Source organism: Tupaia chinensis, unplaced genomic scaffold, assembly GCF_000334495.1.
Source record: "Tupaia chinensis unplaced genomic scaffold, TupChi_1.0 Scaffold141231_1, whole genome shotgun sequence".
NCBI classification, from domain to species: Eukaryota; Metazoa; Chordata; class Mammalia; order Scandentia; family Tupaiidae; genus Tupaia; species Tupaia belangeri.
In genome coordinates this window covers 320,372-339,889 of record NW_006201094.1, presented here as the reverse complement: position 1 = coordinate 339,889, position 19,518 = coordinate 320,372, and the positions used below count along the sequence as shown (strand labels likewise).

General features: G+C 37.1%; 1 protein-coding gene across 3 annotated transcripts in view; it reads left to right on the top strand.

Annotated features, from left to right (window-relative positions):
- Nucleotides 1–19,518, top strand: part of FGF12 (fibroblast growth factor 12) — a 675,226-nt gene that overhangs the window by 443,070 nt on the left and 212,638 nt on the right. The gene's annotated exons all lie outside the window — the stretch shown is intronic.

Here is a 19,518-nt window from a genome sequence, read left to right as displayed (position 1 = left end):
CGGACAACAAAGCTTAGAAGAAAAGCAGCAATATTTTAGTCAAGTCATAGAATGCTGTTTCATCAGTTCAGTCTCATGTACTTAATCTTTCTTCTATTTCTGTTGGGGTTCGATCTTCCAGATTGAACTCTGGGATATAATACTCAGCTCCAGACTTTGTCCCTACAATTAAGTTGCCCATTTTCTTAGTTTCTGAACTCTTATTTCTGTGTGTCTGCATTTAATTTTACTGACATAGCACTCCCTTAAGAACTTCTTGGAGATCTGGTCTGGTGCTGGTAAATTCTTTCAGGTTTTGCTTATCTAGGAATGTTCGTGTCTTTTCTTCCCAAATGAATGATTATCTTGCTGAGTACAGAATTCTCGGTTGAAATTGCTTTTCCCTTAATACTTTGAATATATTCTCCCATTCTTTCCTCGCTCGTATTGTTTCCGATGAGAGATCTGCCGTTAGTCTGATGGGATACCCTTTGTAGGTAACTTGCCGTTTTTCTCTTGCCAGTCTTAGTATCTTGTCTTAGTCTGTGGTTTTGGTCAATCTGGCTATGATGTGTCTTGGAGAAGATCTTCTAGGGTTGGTTCTATTTGAGGTCCTCTGTACTTCTTGAGACTGAATTTTTGAGTGCTTCTCCAGGTTTGGAAAGTTTTCTTAGGATTTCATGGAATAGATTATCAATGCCCTTATGAGTTTCTTCACCTTCTGGGATGCCTATTATCCGGACGTTCAGATGTTTAATTGTATCTAGTATTTCTCGTATATTATTCTCAAATTTCTGGGCCATTTTCTCAGTCTTCGTGTTGGATTTTTCTAGGCTAGCAATTTTCTCTTCTACATCTGAGATTCTATTTTCTGTATGATCTAGTCTGTTTTTAATACTTTCAAGGGAGATTTTGACTTCTTGTATTATAGCCTTCATCTCCAACAGTTCCATCTGATTCTTTCGTAAAGTGTGAAATTCCTCTTTTAGATCTTGCATGAATTTCCTCACCTCCTGGAACTCTTCAACTCCTTTCTCCTACCTCTTCAGCAGTTCTTTGTCTCTCTTCTCTTCCATCTCTGTGAGCTTTGCCACTATGAATGTTCTGAATTCTTTATCAGACATTTCCATGACTTTCATTGAATTGTGTGTGGATAAGGAGGAGTTAACCTTTTCCCTTGGAGGAGAGGTATTTTCCTGCTTCCCCATATTTCTTGTGGTCCTGTAGCGATTTCTATTCATCTCGTGGATGGTCGTTTTCTTCGGAAACTTGGAAGTTCAGTCTGAGGGTTGAGGAGTGTGTAGAAAAGGAAACAGAGAGAGGGAAACAATAGCAACAACAGCAAAAAAACAGACAAGAAACAAAGAAAAAGGGAAAAAATATGAAGAGAAAAACTTTTAAATAATACTGAAAAAAATTAATATTCAAAAAATTCAATAAAACCCAAAAATTAGAAAACCGCGTGGTGTGCAAGCGTGCCGCATGAGCTGGCTAGATTGCAGGAGCCATGGAGCTGTCTCTTGGAGAAGGCCTGTTCTGTTCCCTTCTGCCTCTCCTGGGTTGGGAGGGGGAGAGGGAATTATTAACAAGATAAAGGGCTAGTAGGGGCCAATAGGCCCAGAAAGATGCCTCACCTTAAAAAAAAATTCTAAAAAGCAAAAATTTAAAAAAAAAAGAGGGAGGAGACAGAGAGAGAGAGATAGAGGTAGAGAGAGACAAAGACAGATACAGAGACAGGAGGCCTGAAAGGGATCGTCCTGCTACGCGAGTTTTGTACACTGGAGGCCGAATTATCAGTGGGACCTCTTCATTTCTCTGTTTCCCCCAAAATGGCTAGATAGCAGGAGCCATGGAGCTGTCTCTTGCAGAAGGCTTGTTCTGTTCCCTTCCCAACTTACTGATTTTTTTTTTTTTCGAGAGGTTTTTGCTATAGGGCGCATGCGCTCGCCAGACAGACAGAGAGAGACATAAGAGACAGAAAGCGAGAAATCACCCCCCAGGGGGAATGGTCATGCTGCAATCCCTTCTCCTCCATTCTCCTCCCGGGTTCTCTTGGGCACGCATGCACACATGCCCAGCGTGAGTTTTGAGCCACCGGGTCCGGGATGAGAACCGTAGTCCACTACGTGGGAGTCCGGCGACATAGCCATTACGCTAACTGCTGGTTCCCAACATTACTGATTTTAAAGGCAGGTAATTTAAATATCATCATGACGTTTTACAAAATATATATCTATTATAATATAATAGTTATAAAATATGTATCTATTACAAGATATATATAATTATATATACAAGATATATATTATATATATATAATTATATATATCTTGTGTGTGTGTGTGTGTATATATATATATATATACATATACACACACACACACAAACTAAAAAATATATATGGTATACATATATATGTATGTATATGTATATATGTATATATATATATATACACACAAACTAAAATATATATATGGTATAAATATATATATACACACAAACTAAAATATATAATATATACACACACATATATACAATTTTAGTTTGTATGGGTGCATGCTCTTGCCAGATACAGAGTGAAAGAGAAAGTGAGAAATCACCCCTGACAGAGGGGATGGCCTCATCACAGTCCCTTCTCCATTCTTCTCTTGGGATTTTGGGTACACATGCGCATATACCTGGTATGATTTTCAAACCACCATGTCCGGTACTTGAACTGCTCAGTCAGTCATGTGGAGGAGGTGCAGGGTATCACATGGCAAGAGCTTGCATGTGTCAGTGTCCCTGTCTTATAAAGCCACCAGGATTCAATCATGGGGACTCCACCCTGATGAACTTACTTAATTCTTGCCAACTCCTAAAGACCCCATTTTTTAAGCACTTAGATTGAATTTTGCCCCTCTTAATACCTTCACAATACAACCAAATTTCAGTATATGAATTTTGGGGGTGTACATTTCAATTCGTAGCAGAGTGTATCCGGAGTTTCAACTGCTTCATAATCATATGTAGATACCTTAGGGCAAATTCATGTTATTCTAAAATCATTCAGGGTACCATATTTTTTCCTAAAGTTTATCTATATTCATGGTTGCAGCTTTAGTGTTAACAGCTAGTAAATGCTCATTTTTATCTGTCCACTGAGTTGTGATTCTGCTGGATATGATTTTGTGGTCAGATTGACTATCAAACTACATAAATAATCTAGGAAGCCTGGTGATTTTTAGTGGAATAATTTTAAAATTAATGATAAAGATTTGAAGAATGATTTATAATCCCCAAAGTGTGAAAATGTTATTATTTGCCCCTTCCAAATTATTCTTTGTTCACTTAATACTGCACATTACAAAATGTGAATTACAATAAAGAAAAGATCTTATTATGGAGAATTTAATTCCAGTGTTTTTGCTCTTAGGTTTTTGCAAAGTGTTGATTAGTTTATTGTGCTTTGCACTGTTGGTTTGTGTTGTGTGAACTCATTCTTTAAATGATTCAAGTTTTCAACTCAGCACAGAAGAATAAAGATCCTTCTCTATGTAGGATTACCATCTACCGCTTCTGTGCTTGAATGCAGATTTCGTGATGCTGCAAGTACAGATGGAGAGAATCAGAGACCTGCCTTACTTTACTTACACCTGTACTTTTGAGCTTCTTCTCTAATATGAGGTGGTTAATATGAAATGATAATATCAATATTGTCTGTCAGCATCAACCACCTGACTTTAAAAAAAATGGAAAAATTGTAAGCTGCTGAGGACAGATTTAATCCCCAAATAGGCCAAAGAGCCATACTCAGTTCCACAGTGTGTTACCTTAACACAGCCAGCTGCCTGAGATGTATGACAGCCATGGGACAGGGGACAATGTGAGTGTGGGCTGAAGCTAACACAAAGCTTTTCTTTTCTTTCTTTTTTTTTTTTTTTGGAAAGGTTTTTGCTATAGGGTGCATGCACTTGCCAGAAAGACAGAGAGAGACAGAGAGACCGAAAGCTAGATATCACCCCCCAGGGGGATGGCCACGTCACAGTGCCTTCTCCTCCATTCCCCTCTCGGGATCTTGAGCACGCACACACATGCACCTGGTGTGAGTTTAAGTCACTGAGTCTGGGATTCGAACTGCGGTTGACTACATGGGAGTCCAGCAACATAGCCATTATGCTAACTGCTGGTCCCAACACAAAGCTTTTCTTTAGTCTGCCTAGAAAAGTAATCCAAGTTCTTGTTCTGCTGATTCTGGATCAGCTACTGGTATAATTCTTCTCCCACCTATGGACATATACATTTGTACAAATATGTAAATGTATTTGTACATATTTTATACATACACACACATACATTAGCATAATGACATATCACACAAAAACATACACAAATGCACACAGAAGTTGATGCATTTTGTCAAATACTTTAGAAACCAAACACACAAACTAAGCTAGTTTTTATTAAGATACACTATTGCACGCACTTTTTGCTAAATTATTATTAAACTAGTTTAGATGTACAAAATATAAAAACTAATATCAATTAATTGGGATACTCACCAGCAGGTTAAGAATAATTAAAAATACTAAGACATTTAGAGCCCTGTGTATTCTGTTTGATGGAATCCTGCTTTCCTTCATTACCAGAAAATAATTCTCTTGATTTTGTCATTTCTATTTCCATGAAGTTGTAAAATTACAGTATATATATATATATACACACACACACAGTATATATACACACACACACATATGTATGTATGTACATATATATGTACACGCATACATTAAATAATTCATAATATTGTTAGTACACTTTAAAACTTTTGGTAAGTGAGAGCATTATCATTCATAATATTGTTTAGTACATTTTAAATATACTAAATCATTCATAATATTGTTCAGCACATTTTAAAGCTTTTTTTAAGTGAGAGCATTAAGATACCCAGCTAAGCCTCCCTCTGTATCTGGGTTCCACATCTGTGAATTTCAACCAAACGGGGATCAAAATGACATTCCGACATGTACTGTGTAGTTAGACATGTGATGGTTGCATCCGTATTGAACACATACAGGTTTTTTGTTTTCTTTATTCCATAAAGAGTACAGTATATTAATTATTTACACATCATTTATTTTGAATTAGGTATTATAGGAAAGCTAGAGATTATTTAAAGTAAAAGGATGTATAAATGTTATATGCAAATACTAAGGCTGCTAAGATGTTTCTTCCTTTTTTTTTTTCTTTCTCTTTTCTTAAGGGAGATTTTTGCCATAGGGCATGTGCCCTCACTAGAGGGACAGAAAGAGACAGAAAGCAAGAAATCACCCTCTGAGGGAGATGGCCTCGCTGCAATACCTTCTATTCCATTCTCCTCTCCGGATTTTGGGCATGCATGCACATGTGCTCAGCATGACATTAAGCCATCAGGTCTGGGAATCGAACTGTGGCTGACTATATGGGAGTCCAGCAATGTAACCATTATGCCATCTGCTGGTCCCAAAGCTGCTAAGACTTTTTTTTTAAAATTTAAATTTATTTATTTCCATTCATTCACTGTATATCATTACAGCATACAAAATGAGATTTTTTCATCCAGAGTACGCTGTATATTGACTCAATCAAGCACATCAATATACATGTTATTGTCAACAAATAATTTTCCATTTCTTGTTTCCTGTATGTTTTGCTTTTTTACCCCCCACCTTTGATTCCCCGTCTCTGTTTCTAATGACTGTTAAGGAGACCTTCCTTGATCATCCTTTAAAGAAATGACACGTTTCACTGTGGCACCTTCTATTCTGATATCCTACTTTATTTCTATTCATAGCTCCCATGGCCATCTGATATATATAGTGTATGGCTGCGTTTATTTTTGATCTTCCTTCCTGGGAGAATGGGAATCGCAGGAGTGAAAAGATTTTTGTTTTGATCTTTGATGTATCTTTGGAACATAGAATGACCTCTAATATATAGTAAGCTCCCAGTACAAAATGAATGAATGAATAAGTGAATGTTGTTTTGTGAATATGTATAAAAGTTTTTTTTTCCCTCTAGGTCATGGGCTAAATACTTTTACCCACACACATATTTTTAAACTTTTTCTTTTGAAATCAGTTTAGACTGGATAAATGACCAAGTAATAAAGTGAACTCATATACTTTTTACCCAGCTTCCTCTAATGGTAGCATGTTACAGAACAAAGATACAATGGTCAAAATGAGGAAATTGATACTGGTACAATACTATTTACTGAACTATAGCTTTTATTCAGATTTTACTAGTTTTTCAACTAATGTGCTTTCTCCTGACCTTCCCCCACTACATGTATCTTAATAAAAATTTCAAATAAAAAGTTATATCTTTTTTTCCTGAGTGGGGATGAAGGGCAAAAATATCAGAGAAGGATTTGAATTCTCATGTTTTTTAATAAGAAAATTATAAGCCTCTCAGTTGTTAACATGTCTTTTCTTTCTCGAATTTGTGTGGGTAGAAGTAAAAGCAGTTGATTGTTTAAAAAAAAAACCTTGTTACTATGAGCATCTGTCAGAAATGTGTTGTTTGGTTCAGTAGACATCATTAGGTCTAACCAACCTTACCATGGTATCTTGTATAGAACTGATAAAGACACCTGTTCTTTTGTTCATGAAGAAAAGACTAATTACATGTAATTGAGTACAAACGCAAATGAATTTGTCAGCAGTAACAGATCAGATCAGAATCTCTGCAAATGCAATGATAACAAAAAATACAGAACTGTGTCAGAACATTGGCACAAAAAAGACAATTGCAGTTTGGAGGGTATTAATAGGAATATTTTACATAAAATTAAAAAGCTAATTATTCTGCTCGACAAGTTACTATAGCAGAAGATACATTTGAAGAGGTCAAAAATGCCAGGAAGAAAATAATGACGATATTATAACCAAATGCATTATTCTTTTTCCCTCGAACAAAAAAAAATATTATAAAGGGACATTTGACTGTGGCATGGACTGCCTGATGGGTTATTACAATGGTGAAATTGGAGATATTTAAGCAGATGCTCTAGTGGCACTTGAAGAGAGGGGAGAGGTTTAAAACCCCTTTGGTGTGGAGGGGGAAGCAGGGTGGTGGTGGTTGGGATAGTCTCAGAAGTCAATGGTTTTTAAGGTCCCCTTTGGTCCTGAGATTCTTTTTAAAAGTTATTTTGAGTAGGTAAGATAACTACAATATATGGGACAAAATGTGAAGGCACAAAAGCGTATAAAGCTGAGAAAGAATGAAACAGTCCTTGACATACCAGAGCTGGCTTGGCACTACCAACAGTCCTTTGTGTTCTGTTGAGTATACACAATTTCATAGCTCATTGAAATCAGACAAGGACACCATGATGTGATGGATCAAGATAAAAGCATAAAAGCAAGACTACTCTGTAATCATGTCTAAACACAGAAAAAAACAAGAATATTGTCTAACCTGCATAGTGACCAAAGAGTTCTCCATCCTGGGCTATGTGAGTGTCCATTATTCTTTATCCAACACTGCTTTAATCTTGCTCTGGTCTGGCCTTCTATCAATAGGTAAAAATTGTTAAGATAGTTATGAAATTGCACAAACTCCTTTAGAACATCTAATCTGGAGCAAATCCACATTTCTTTGAGCCTTTTCTAAAATAATTTAACATACACCCAAATCCAGTAAGTCTTTTTTAACATTCTCTTACTACGACAGACCAGTTCTACCATGGTGTGTATTTTTCTTCCTTGCTGCTAATCATTAAACTCAACTTTGTTCAAATACAGAGGTATTTCTGATATTTTTTTGTCTGAAAGTCATTGGGATGGCCAAAAACAATTTTCATTTCTCTCTCCACCATCTAGCTACATTCTTGGTATTTTTCCAGATATTCTTTATGTATGTATCAGTATATACAATACTATATTATCTATCAATCCATCCACATACATCTGTCTGTCTCTCTACCTCTCTGGTTTGGCACCTTTTTAAAAAATTATTTTTAAAATTTGCTATAGGGAATGTGCTCTCACCAGAGAGAGAAAAAAGTGAGAAATCACCCCCTAGAGGAGTTGGCCACATCACAATCCCTTCTCCTCCCTTCTTTTGTTTCAAAAATGCCAGGAAGAAAATAATGACGATATTATAACCAAATGCATTATTCTTTTTCCCTCGAACAAAAAAAAATATTATAAAGGGACATTTGACTGTGGCATGGACTGCCTGATGGGTTATTACAATGGTGAAATTGGAGATATTTAAGCAGATGCTCTAGTGGCACTTGAAGAGAGGGGAGAGGTTTAAAACCCCTTTGGTGTGGAGGGGGAAGCAGGGTGGTGGTGGTTGGGATAGTCTCAGAAGTCAATGGTTTTTAAGGTCCCCTTTGGTCCTGAGATTCTTTTTAAAAGTTATTTTGAGTAGGTAAGATAACTACAATATATGGGACAAAATGTGAAGGCACAAAAGCGTATAAAGCTGAGAAAGAATGAAACAGTCCTTGACATACCAGAGCTGGCTTGGCACTACCAACAGTCCTTTGTGTTCTGTTGAGTATACACAATTTCATAGCTCATTGAAATCAGACAAGGACACCATGATGTGATGGATCAAGATAAAAGCATAAAAGCAAGACTACTCTGTAATCATGTCTAAACACAGAAAAAAACAAGAATATTGTCTAACCTGCATAGTGACCAAAGAGTTCTCCATCCTGGGCTATGTGAGTGTCCATTATTCTTTATCCAACACTGCTTTAATCTTGCTCTGGTCTGGCCTTCTATCAATAGGTAAAAATTGTTAAGATAGTTATGAAATTGCACAAACTCCTTTAGAACATCTAATCTGGAGCAAATCCACATTTCTTTGAGCCTTTTCTAAAATAATTTAACATACACCCAAATCCAGTAAGTCTTTTTTAACATTCTCTTACTACGACAGACCAGTTCTACCATGGTGTGTATTTTTCTTCCTTGCTGCTAATCATTAAACTCAACTTTGTTCAAATACAGAGGTATTTCTGATATTTTTTTGTCTGAAAGTCATTGGGATGGCCAAAAACAATTTTCATTTCTCTCTCCACCATCTAGCTACATTCTTGGTATTTTTCCAGATATTCTTTATGTATGTATCAGTATATACAATACTATATTATCTATCAATCCATCCACATACATCTGTCTGTCTCTCTACCTCTCTGGTTTGGCACCTTTTTAAAAAATTATTTTTAAAATTTGCTATAGGGAATGTGCTCTCACCAGAGAGAGAAAAAAGTGAGAAATCACCCCCTAGAGGAGTTGGCCACATCACAATCCCTTCTCCTCCCTTCTTTTGTTGGGATTTTGGGCACACACACACATGTGCATGATGTGTCTTTCAAGTTAGGTCTGGACTCTAACTGCACAGTCAGCCATGTGAGATCCAGCTGCCTTAACCAACATGCCGCCTGCTGGCCCAGCACCTTTTTTTTTTTTGACTTAAAAATCTGTAGGATTTTTTTTCATGTTAATACAAATTTAAATAGAAAAATATAAATACTTAACTTCCTATCAATGGACATTTTAGTTCTTTCCAATATTATGCTAATATGAACAATTTGGTAAAGAAAATCTTCATGTGTAACTTTTTATGTATGCAAAGGTATTTTTAAGATGGATACTTAGAAAAATAATAGAATTGCTAGGTCAAGGGTATGTGCTTTTTCAATTTCGAAAGGTATCATTTAGTTCTCTTTATTGTGCAAATTTACACGGAGAATCTCTGTTTTCTTCTCTAGTCAACACAATGTGTTATCAAACTAGTTCTTTGTTATCTTAAAAGATCAATTTTAGTTTTTCTTGAGTTAGGATGAGCACTTGTTCATATGCTATGAGAGTCATTTGTACTTCTTATTCTATGAAACGTCTGAATATATCTGATCCTATGAATAGTCGTTTTTGTTTATAGAAAATCTATTTTAAAAATCAACTAATTGTTATTTAAATTGCAGTGCTATTTTGCTCATTTTGTTGTCTGAATCTTTTTACTGTGCTTTTTAAAAATGTTTATTTTGGACCAGCAGATTGCATGGTGGTTAAGGTACTGGATCCCCTATGGCTAGCCACAGTTCTTGTCCCAGACCCGGCAGCCTAAAAATCATGTCGGGTACTTGCATGTTTGTGTGTGTCCAAAATTCCAAGAAGTGAGTGGAGGAGAGGGATTATGGCATGGCCATCTTCCCTGGAGGGTGATTTCTCACTTTTCCCCTCTCTGCCTCTCTCCTGTGAGCATATACACCCTGTGGCAAAAGTCTTAAAACAAAAGTTTTTTCTTTTACCGTAAGTTAAACCTTTATGCCCTCATCTATTCTTACCTGTTTAGAAAGGTTGCTCATTCTAAGATTGTTTTTTCGAATGCTCTTTTGTTTTAAAAATTCATTGTTTCATTTAAAAACATTTAACTAATTTGGAATTCCTTTCTTCCTTTTTTTAAAACTTTCTTTCTTCCATGAGAGATAGATAGATAGATAGATAGAGAGAGAGAGAGAGAAAGAGAGAGAGAGAGAGAAAAAACACTCAGAGGTTCTTAACACTGTGATCTACACCTGGCTTTAGCCAGTCCTAGATTATGGACACAACGTATGTGCTTAGGATACTCAGAGAGGTCTTTGGTTGAAAACCTGGAACCCACTGCTGAGGGTCAACCCTGCAGGACAACCAGTGTGCCACTGTCTGGCTCCTGGAATTTATTTCTTGAGATTCTTTGATTCCAGATTTCTATTATTTATAGTTCATCAAACATGAAGACAATTTCTTCAGATTTTATGAATGTATTAAATGTACTATGAGTTCAGTATAAAAACATATTTCAAAATGATCTGTGTCTCATTTGTGGAAATCAAATTGGAAATGTAAAAATACAGTCATCCAGTATGTTTTCTATACAATATCAACATATGATGTTTTGATACCACTAGTCATAAGTATGTAGACATAGGCAAAGTCAGCAGACGCTCCTATTACTAAACTATCATCAGAAACATGACCTCGAGGGAACCAGCAGTTGACGTAATGGCTATATTGCTGGACTCCCACGTAGTCAACCGCGGTTCGCGTCCTGGACCTGGTGGCTTAAAACTCATGCCAGGCGCGTGTGCGTGCGTGCCCAGGATCCCGAGAGGAGAGTGGAGGAGAAGGGATTGCGGCGTGACCATCCCCCCTGGGGGGTGATTTCTTGCTTTCTGTCTCTCAGTCTCTCTCTGTCTGTCTGGTGAGCGCATGCACCCTATAGCGAAAACCTCTCAAAAAAAAGAAACATGACCTCGATGGGTAGTTAGGGAAAATTATCAACGAAATCTTATATTTATTATTACTAGGACATATAGGTACTGCAAAGAATTATAAATCTTTCTTTCTCCCTAACAAAAGAATATTTTAGGCCAGGAGGTTCATCTGTTTCACCTTCACAAGCATATGCGTTTTGGTACTCTTGGGAGAATAAGGACTATTCCATATCCAATTATAGAGATAATATTTTCTTTTTGTGTCATCTGTATTTGAGAATATGTCATGAATTCGTATGTGTGAAATCTCACCTATAATTTGGGTTTGGAAAAAAAAAAGAAATTCATATGTTTTCCTGCTTTATTTCTTAAGCAAGGTTATTTACGTAATTTTGAGCCAACACTTTGGTATTCATAATGTTGTTACTCTTAAGGTAGCATATATTTTGAAGAGTAAATTTAGTCTTCAACCTTCGCTTACGAACACAGTTCCTGCATCTGATTATTTTTTAGGAAAGGAAAAATCTTGCTGTATGATTTTGATACCTAAAAGAATAATTGTAGACATCTCAGGCATTTGTTAGAAATTTGTGTTTTTGTTGACTGTGTGTTCATTTTAAAGGTAGTGCCTCCAAATAGTATTTTTAGACAGCTTGACCAAGAACCAATTATTTCCTGGAGTAATTTACCCCTTCACATAAAATCATAAGGGAATAATTCCTCTATTTATTTTTTCAAACTGGGCCTTCCCTTCATGGTCTTATATTTTATTTAGATTGTAAGATTTCTGCCCTCATGCATTCTTAAGCTCACTAAAGCAAAACTCACTTTCAATGAGTCATTTGAAATTGTACTTTCTTAGCTGTTCTTTGACTGTTTATGTGTATATTAATAGGCAGAATACATAGATATTAAGAATCTTATGGGAGCTACTTAACCCAGTGTATTCCTAGAAGGAACCGAGGGCTGAAGTTCTCTTTAGTTTGTTCTCGGCTCTGTGAGGTAACTGGTGATTTGGCCTTGGTCAAGTCACATAAACTTTTTCATGTTTATACAAGCTCAAGTTTGACCAAATCAGAGGAACAGAGAATCTGCACGATTTCAATAGCCTTTCCTTTGCTTTTCATATGGAAGTAATTATATGCTCAGAGAAACTGATGGACAACTCCCATTTCCCTAAGTATCATTGGTTTTGAAAGGTATGTTACCAGTATGTAGGATATATTTAGTTTGCAAATCTCTGTGTGATAGTCTCAAGGTGTGTGTAAGGATCTAGAAAGATGGGCTGGTCCCATAGCACAGTGGTTCGACACTGCAGAGGTGGCTGGATCCCCATAACTGATCAAGGTTCAAATCCCAGCTGCAGAAGCTTAAAAAGCACAAAGCATGAGCATATGCATCCAGGATCCTGCTAGGATAGAGACCTGGAGGGAGGAAAGGATTGTGGAGTGCTCAGGCCCCATTGAAGGGTTCTCTGACTTTCTCTCTCTCTCTCCCTTTTGCATGGATGCACATGAGCCCCTGACATTTAAAATTAAAAATGGAGGGGAGATCCACAGAATCACACACATAAACGGTAGAGCCATATTTTTTAAAAGAATTATTTATTTAATTTTACTCATTATTAGAATCTTTTAAATTTGTTATAGGGCACGTGCACTCATTAAAAAGAGCGATCGTGTGAGAGAGAGAAGGAAAGTGAGAAAGCAAGTCATTAGGACTAGAACTCGAACTGTGATAGGCCATGTGGGAATACAACACCTTAACCGCCACACCACCTGCTGGCCCTGCAGAGCCATAATTTGAATCCAGGCTGACTTGAGAGTCTGTACTTTTGGGTGAGTCATTTCATCTCTCTTTCTCTCTTAATTCCCTCATTTGAGAATGTAACAGTATACTCAGAGACCATCATGAGAATAAAAATAATACTAAATGAGAGTAATAATGATATTTAGATCACAGGACAGTTGTGTAAAGTAAGTGAGTTGGTTCATGGAAATGCTTAAAACAGTGCCTTAGAGCACAATAGTTCTTAGTAAATATCATATTGTTCTCTTCAGTAGTGTTGGAGAACCCTTATCTGCACAAAGCTCATAGACTGTGGCTATTTTAACAGAGGTAGAATGCCTAGCAGTGGCAGCTATTGTTGAAAGAATCTGAAGGTGTTTACACTACAGGATATCGAAGAGTCCTGTAAGTCAAGGTTCACAACATGTGTAGTCCCTGGACCAGCAGCATCAGCATCATCTAAGAACTTGCAAGAAATATACATTTTCCAGCCTCTGCTGAATCAGAAACTTTGGGGCTGGGGCCAAGCAGTCTGTGTTTGACAAGCACTTCAGATAATTCTGATGGGTTGCTATGGTACAACTGGTAGCTCTCCTCTTCCTCTCGGGATTAGCACACATTTCCTGATAAGACAATCTCTGTCTAGGAATGGCTATATCTAGTTCTATGGGTAATGGACTACTAATATGATAGGAAAGGTATATTTCGGCAGGTACTGAAATCAAATTTCTGAGTATCTTAAATGTGTGAAATCTGTTTCATTTTTGATTTATTACATGGAGAGAGTCAGGGTTCAATTGCAGATGGATATATGATAAAATGTAAGTTTGGGGAATTCCAGAAAACATGTAAAATAATAAAAGTAACCCCATATTACATAGTCTTTATATCTTTTTTATTTTGTTTAGAATGCCTTTACCCATCACCTCCACCTCGTAAGCCACTCTACTCCATCCTTATCTTTGTCTGTGTGAGGATTTATCTATTCTCCCCCACTGCTGCTCCCACGCATAATGCCACAGTGAACACTCACTTTACTGTCTGATTGAACAGCTGTAGTCTAAACTATGTGGATCCACTCATGCAGTTTTTTTCAATAAATACTTACATGTATTTTCTCTTTCTTATATTTTCCTAATAACATTTTCTTTTCTTCAACTTAAATTATTATAAGAATAATATAATTTATTATATGGCTTTATTCTAAGTATAAGGATTATATAATATACACAATATGTGTTAATTAACTGCTATTGGTAAGAATTCCAAAAAACAGTAGGCTTTTAGTAGTTAAAACTTTGAGGAATTGAAAATTATACACGGATTTCTGACTGCACTGAGGGGAGTGGACATCACTGCTAACCCCTGAGACTGTTCGAGGTAGAGTCTGTCTTTTAGCCAGATGCATGTGCTTACAAGTCCCCTAATACTTCAATTCCTTATCTGCCTTTGCATTTCCCCTGTTAGAGGGAGACTTCCTCATTTACCCTTCTGCCTAGCACAGCAATGGACATTTTCCAAGATCTCAAGCTAGAGTGCCACAGATGTTTCATTCAGCTGGTCCAGTTTAGGGGAAAAGAATGAGTATATTCAAGGATTGGATGCATCTCTTTCCCCCCACATTTCCCTCATATCTGCCTATGTCCTGAACACTTTGAATTTTGAATTTGGGATACCTGTGGCTTGTACTCAGTGTTTATGAAATCGAAGTCACTGAACATAAATTTAAAGGGATAGTTTAAGAAAGTATAAGTTTCTTTTTAAAAAATAATTATTTATTTATTTAAATTTATTTGTTAGTATTTTTTCTTTAGAATTAATTTATTAAATCATAAATGTACAACAGCTTCTTTACACATGTACTTAAATTGTTTAAAGGGAAAACATCATGTCTTATTATACCATGATCCTGGCTAATAGCTTTTCGAAACTTTGAGAAAAATCTTACAAAAGGTTTCACATGTCAACTGAAGTTTACAAATTTACCATTATCAAAGAAGGAATGTTCCTACACTCTTAAAAGACCACTAAAAAAAAAAAAAAAAAAACTAAAAACAGACTAAGAAACTGGGACCAGCAGTTGGTGTAATGGCTGTGTCACTGGACTCCCATGTAGTCGACCATGGATCGAGTCCTGGACCCGGTGGCTTAAATTCACACAGGGTGCATGTGCTTGTGTGCCCAAGATCCCGGAAGGAGAATGGAGGAGAAGAGATTGCAGCATGGCCATCCCCATGGGGGGGTGATTTCTCGCTTTCTATCTCTCTGTCTCTCTGTCTTTCTGGCAAACACACATGCCCTATAGCAAACATCTCTCAAAAAACCCCATAAAACAAAACTAAGAAACTGACTCAAAGGCATTTTTTTAAATAGTCCTTCCTTCACAGTAAGGTAATGTTATTAAATAATCCAGTCCATTCCCAAAATGGATCTCTGCATCTGCTCTGGTGTCTTCTGCCACATCACTGCATAGTTATGCATGACTGTGGTAAGAGTTTCCTTCACATTGTTATTTCGATAATCTGATGCTGTTCTGTTACCTCTGGGAACTCATCCTCTCCTGTTTATACAGTGAAACCCTTGGCAAAGAAGAAGCAGCTCAGTATCGGTTCCTCCCACCATAACCCCCACTTTCTCCAGTGCCTCCTGGACCATAGTTTCCTCCACCATATGGTCCCCTCATGTTCCTGCTACCACCAAAGTTTCCACTCTTCATTGGACCACAGTTAGAAGGTTGCTGATTATGGTTTCCAAAATCATTGTAATTTCCACTTCCATAATTTCCTCCTCCATAGTTGTCATAACCACCTCCGTAGCCCCCACCCTGGTTGCCATATCCAGGTCCTCCACTACCATACCCTCCTCTTCCTCCTCCATGACCAGGGCTACCTCCAAAATTGCCACCTCCAGGTCCGCCTCCATCCCCATTATAGCCATCCCCATTATAGCCATCCCCAAATCCACGTCCACTTCCATAACCATCAGATCCTCTTCTACAGTTACTTCCCGGTCCTGGTCTAAAATTTCCACCACCACCACGTGAATCTCTGAAACGGAAGTTGCCTCCTCTTCCACTCCTAGAATTTTAGATTTTTTATTATTTTTAAAATTTGACCAGAGAGAGAGGGAAAGGGAAAGTAAGAAAGAAAGCCATCAGGTCTGGGACTCGAACTGCAGTTAGCCATGTGGGAGTCAAGCACCTTAACCATCACACTACCTGCTGGACCCCAAAGTATGAACCTCTTAAATACCATCAGTGGTAAGACAAAGTATCTTGGGCTGTAAGTCAGGTAGATTCATTTCCAGTCCAGGTTTCTTTTTTTTTTCTCTAATTAGTTGCATGATCATATTTCAGTCATGCAATTCTTATTGTCTCTTAGTTTTCTGCTCTGTAAAATGAAGTGTTTGGAAAAGATGATCTCCCATGTCTTTGACAGATCAGACATTTTGCAATTCTATCCATTGACAATTATTTTTGTTTCCATCTTTGAAAAATGTGAAATTGTTCCTTTTAAACAAGGACATTTTTCCTTTAATACTGAAAAAGGACACAATTGTGGGGGCTAGCAAGTGGCATGGTGGTAAAAGGTGCTGGACTCCCACATGGCCGACCACGGTTCAAGTCTCGGACCTGGTGGCTTGCTTTTTTACTGCCTCTCTCTCTCTCTGTGTCTCTCTGATCAAATTGGAAGATAATAATAATAAAGTTAAATAAAATAATTCACAAAAAGGGACACAATTGTAAAGGAAAACAGTACAATAATTTTTGCATTGAATTTGAAAACAGTAGTGAATTCCCCTCTCTTTTCAAGAGAGATGCGGATTTTAGCCAGTTCTCAACACCTAGCCCAAACTACTCTCCTTTTTGGTCTTTGGAAATAGCTTTCTTACTAGGCTCTTTATTTAAGGCTTTCCCTTCTGTCTCTTCTCTACAGAGCAGCCAGTGACCCAGTTAAAACAAAGTGAGATAAACTCCCTTCTCTGTTCATTCCCTTTCATTACACACCATTAAGGGTAAAAGCCACATTTCATACTATGGCCAATACAGTTTTATATAATCCCATCATTTACCTCCTGACTTAATCGTTTCTGCCTTTTCTCCTCATTTCTTCCACCCAGCTACGTTCCTGCCTCCAATCATTGGTACCAGCTACCCCCTTCTTCCTGGAAGGTTTGTCTTCCAGATATTGAAATCCACTTTCTCATTTTCTTCATATCCTACTCTCAAGGAGCCCTTTTCTCAGGAAGACTTTCTGGGTTAATCTACATAAATTTTGATCTCTAGACTCAACACTTCCTTCTCCCTTGGCTACTTGAATTTTGTGTGTGTGTGTGTGTGTGTGTTTTTCCCCAGAACCCTTACCACTACCTTATATACTTATTTATCTCTCTCTACAACTGAAATGTTCCCTAGCTGTACTACACATTTTACTTATTCCATTCTTCTTGTGTATTTTTTCCACTAATTATGCTAGCCTCTAAAAGCAAGATCAGTTGCCTTTTATTTTGACACTTTTCCTGATTTTCCTAACTGGAAGTCCTACTTTTTCTTCTGAACAAATTGTACATCTCTTAAGATACTTATATAGTTTGGGTGCTGGACAGTGTCACAGTGGTATAATGCGACACTCTGCAAAACTAACCCTTGTGGGTTCCTGTCTGGAAACCTCTCTGTGTACGCCTGATACATACATGCACCTGGTCCAGGGCCGGCCGAGATTGGGGGTGGATTGCAGCTTCAAAACTGTCAGAGGTGTTGTTTTTCTGTCTCTCTCTTTTCTCTCTGTCTTACTCATAGAGGAAATAAAATACAAAAAATGAAATTGGTGCAGTTGTATCTGCATTTATTCTATATGTTTATTATTTACTTCCTTTCGGTTATAAGCTTCTTGAGGACATTGCCTATCTTGATTTTCCTGTGTTGGCCTGCACTAAGACCTTAATAATGCATATGGATGTGTTAATTTATAGTATGGCTAATACAGTCAGGTTACTACTTAAATATTAGGTTGTCAGAAAAGTCATGAAGTATTTTCATATTTTTCTATGTAAAAATGTGTCATGACTTTTCTGACAACCCAATAGAAAGATGTAGTTAGAATGTAAACTCCAAAGGCCCAGGAGCTTTGTCTGCATTCTGCCCTACCTGTCCCATATTAGGTATTCAATATTTGTTGAATCAATTAATGAATGTGATTTCACAGAATGACCCCATTAAAAATGAATATGATTTCATGGGCTAACACCCAGCTTGAAGGATTAATACAAATTGGATCTTGATTGCATTTTGTTTTAAGAATGACAGATAATTTAAGAGAACTCGAAAAATGGATGAGAAGTTATCCCATTAGAAATAGTAGGAAGATTCAGTGTGCTTAGTATGGAAAAGTGAACTCTATAATAATAACAGTAAAAAAGATACTCTTGCACGATGTTACATCTATCTTTGAAGTATGTAAATAGTATATTTGCCATTAAGAGAGGAAATAATTGCTTTTATTATTCACCTAAGACCGGAGTCTAAATTTAAGCTTATATTGCAGGAAAATGTAAATAGACACTCAAGTGTTTTAAGAGTAGGAAAATAAAATGAGGGTGGTTCTTGAAGGGGAACTAAGTATTACAGTTTGGGTGAGTTAGAGATTATTATAGCTCCTTTGTAATTTATTACCTGATTTCAAGGTTCTGAGATGAGACTAATTTGCTCAAGGTAGTTTAAGTAGAACTCAGTCCTACCATACCCATAGCTGTATTCCTTCTGGATAAAAGTTATTGCTTGAGAGGTTATGGATTTAGCCATTTTCTTAATTAATGACAGTAGAGTTTGTTATGGGTGACAGTTTGATTAGGCATTCAGTCTATAACCACTAACCAGAAAAGGAATAAATCATAAATGTGTACTCATGTGGTTTGGTATTATCCAGAAAATATTGCCCTGAAGTTTAAAGGAAGAATTACATATTTTCAATGAGGTATTTGAAAAAATAAAACGATCACCTTTATGCTAAGCAATTATTTCTTAACATATAAGAATATGGGGTATATAAGATAATAATAGCTAATGTTTAGTGACCACTTTCTAAGTGTTTAATTTAAGTGTGAAAAATTGATAAATTGAAGTCTTATTAAAGCATTATAAAACAGATACTTGTGTTCTTATTTTGAAAATGAGTAAAGTAAGGCACAGAAGGTTAAATAGTTAGCCCATGGTCCTAAAGATATTAAAGAATAGACCCAGCCCTATAGCAACAAAACTCTCTCTTTAAAAAAATAAAAAAAGGGAACCAGCAGTTAGCGTAATGGCTATGTCGCTGGACTCCCACATAGTCAACCGTGGTTCATGTCCCGGACCTGGTGGCTTAAAACTCACGCCAGGCGCGTGTGCATGCATGCCCAAGATCCTGAGAGGAGAATGGAGGAGAAGGGATTGCGGCGTGACCATCCCCTCTGGGGGGTGATTTCTCGCTTTCTGTCTCTATGTCTCTCTCTGTCTGTCTGGCGAGTGCACGTGGCCT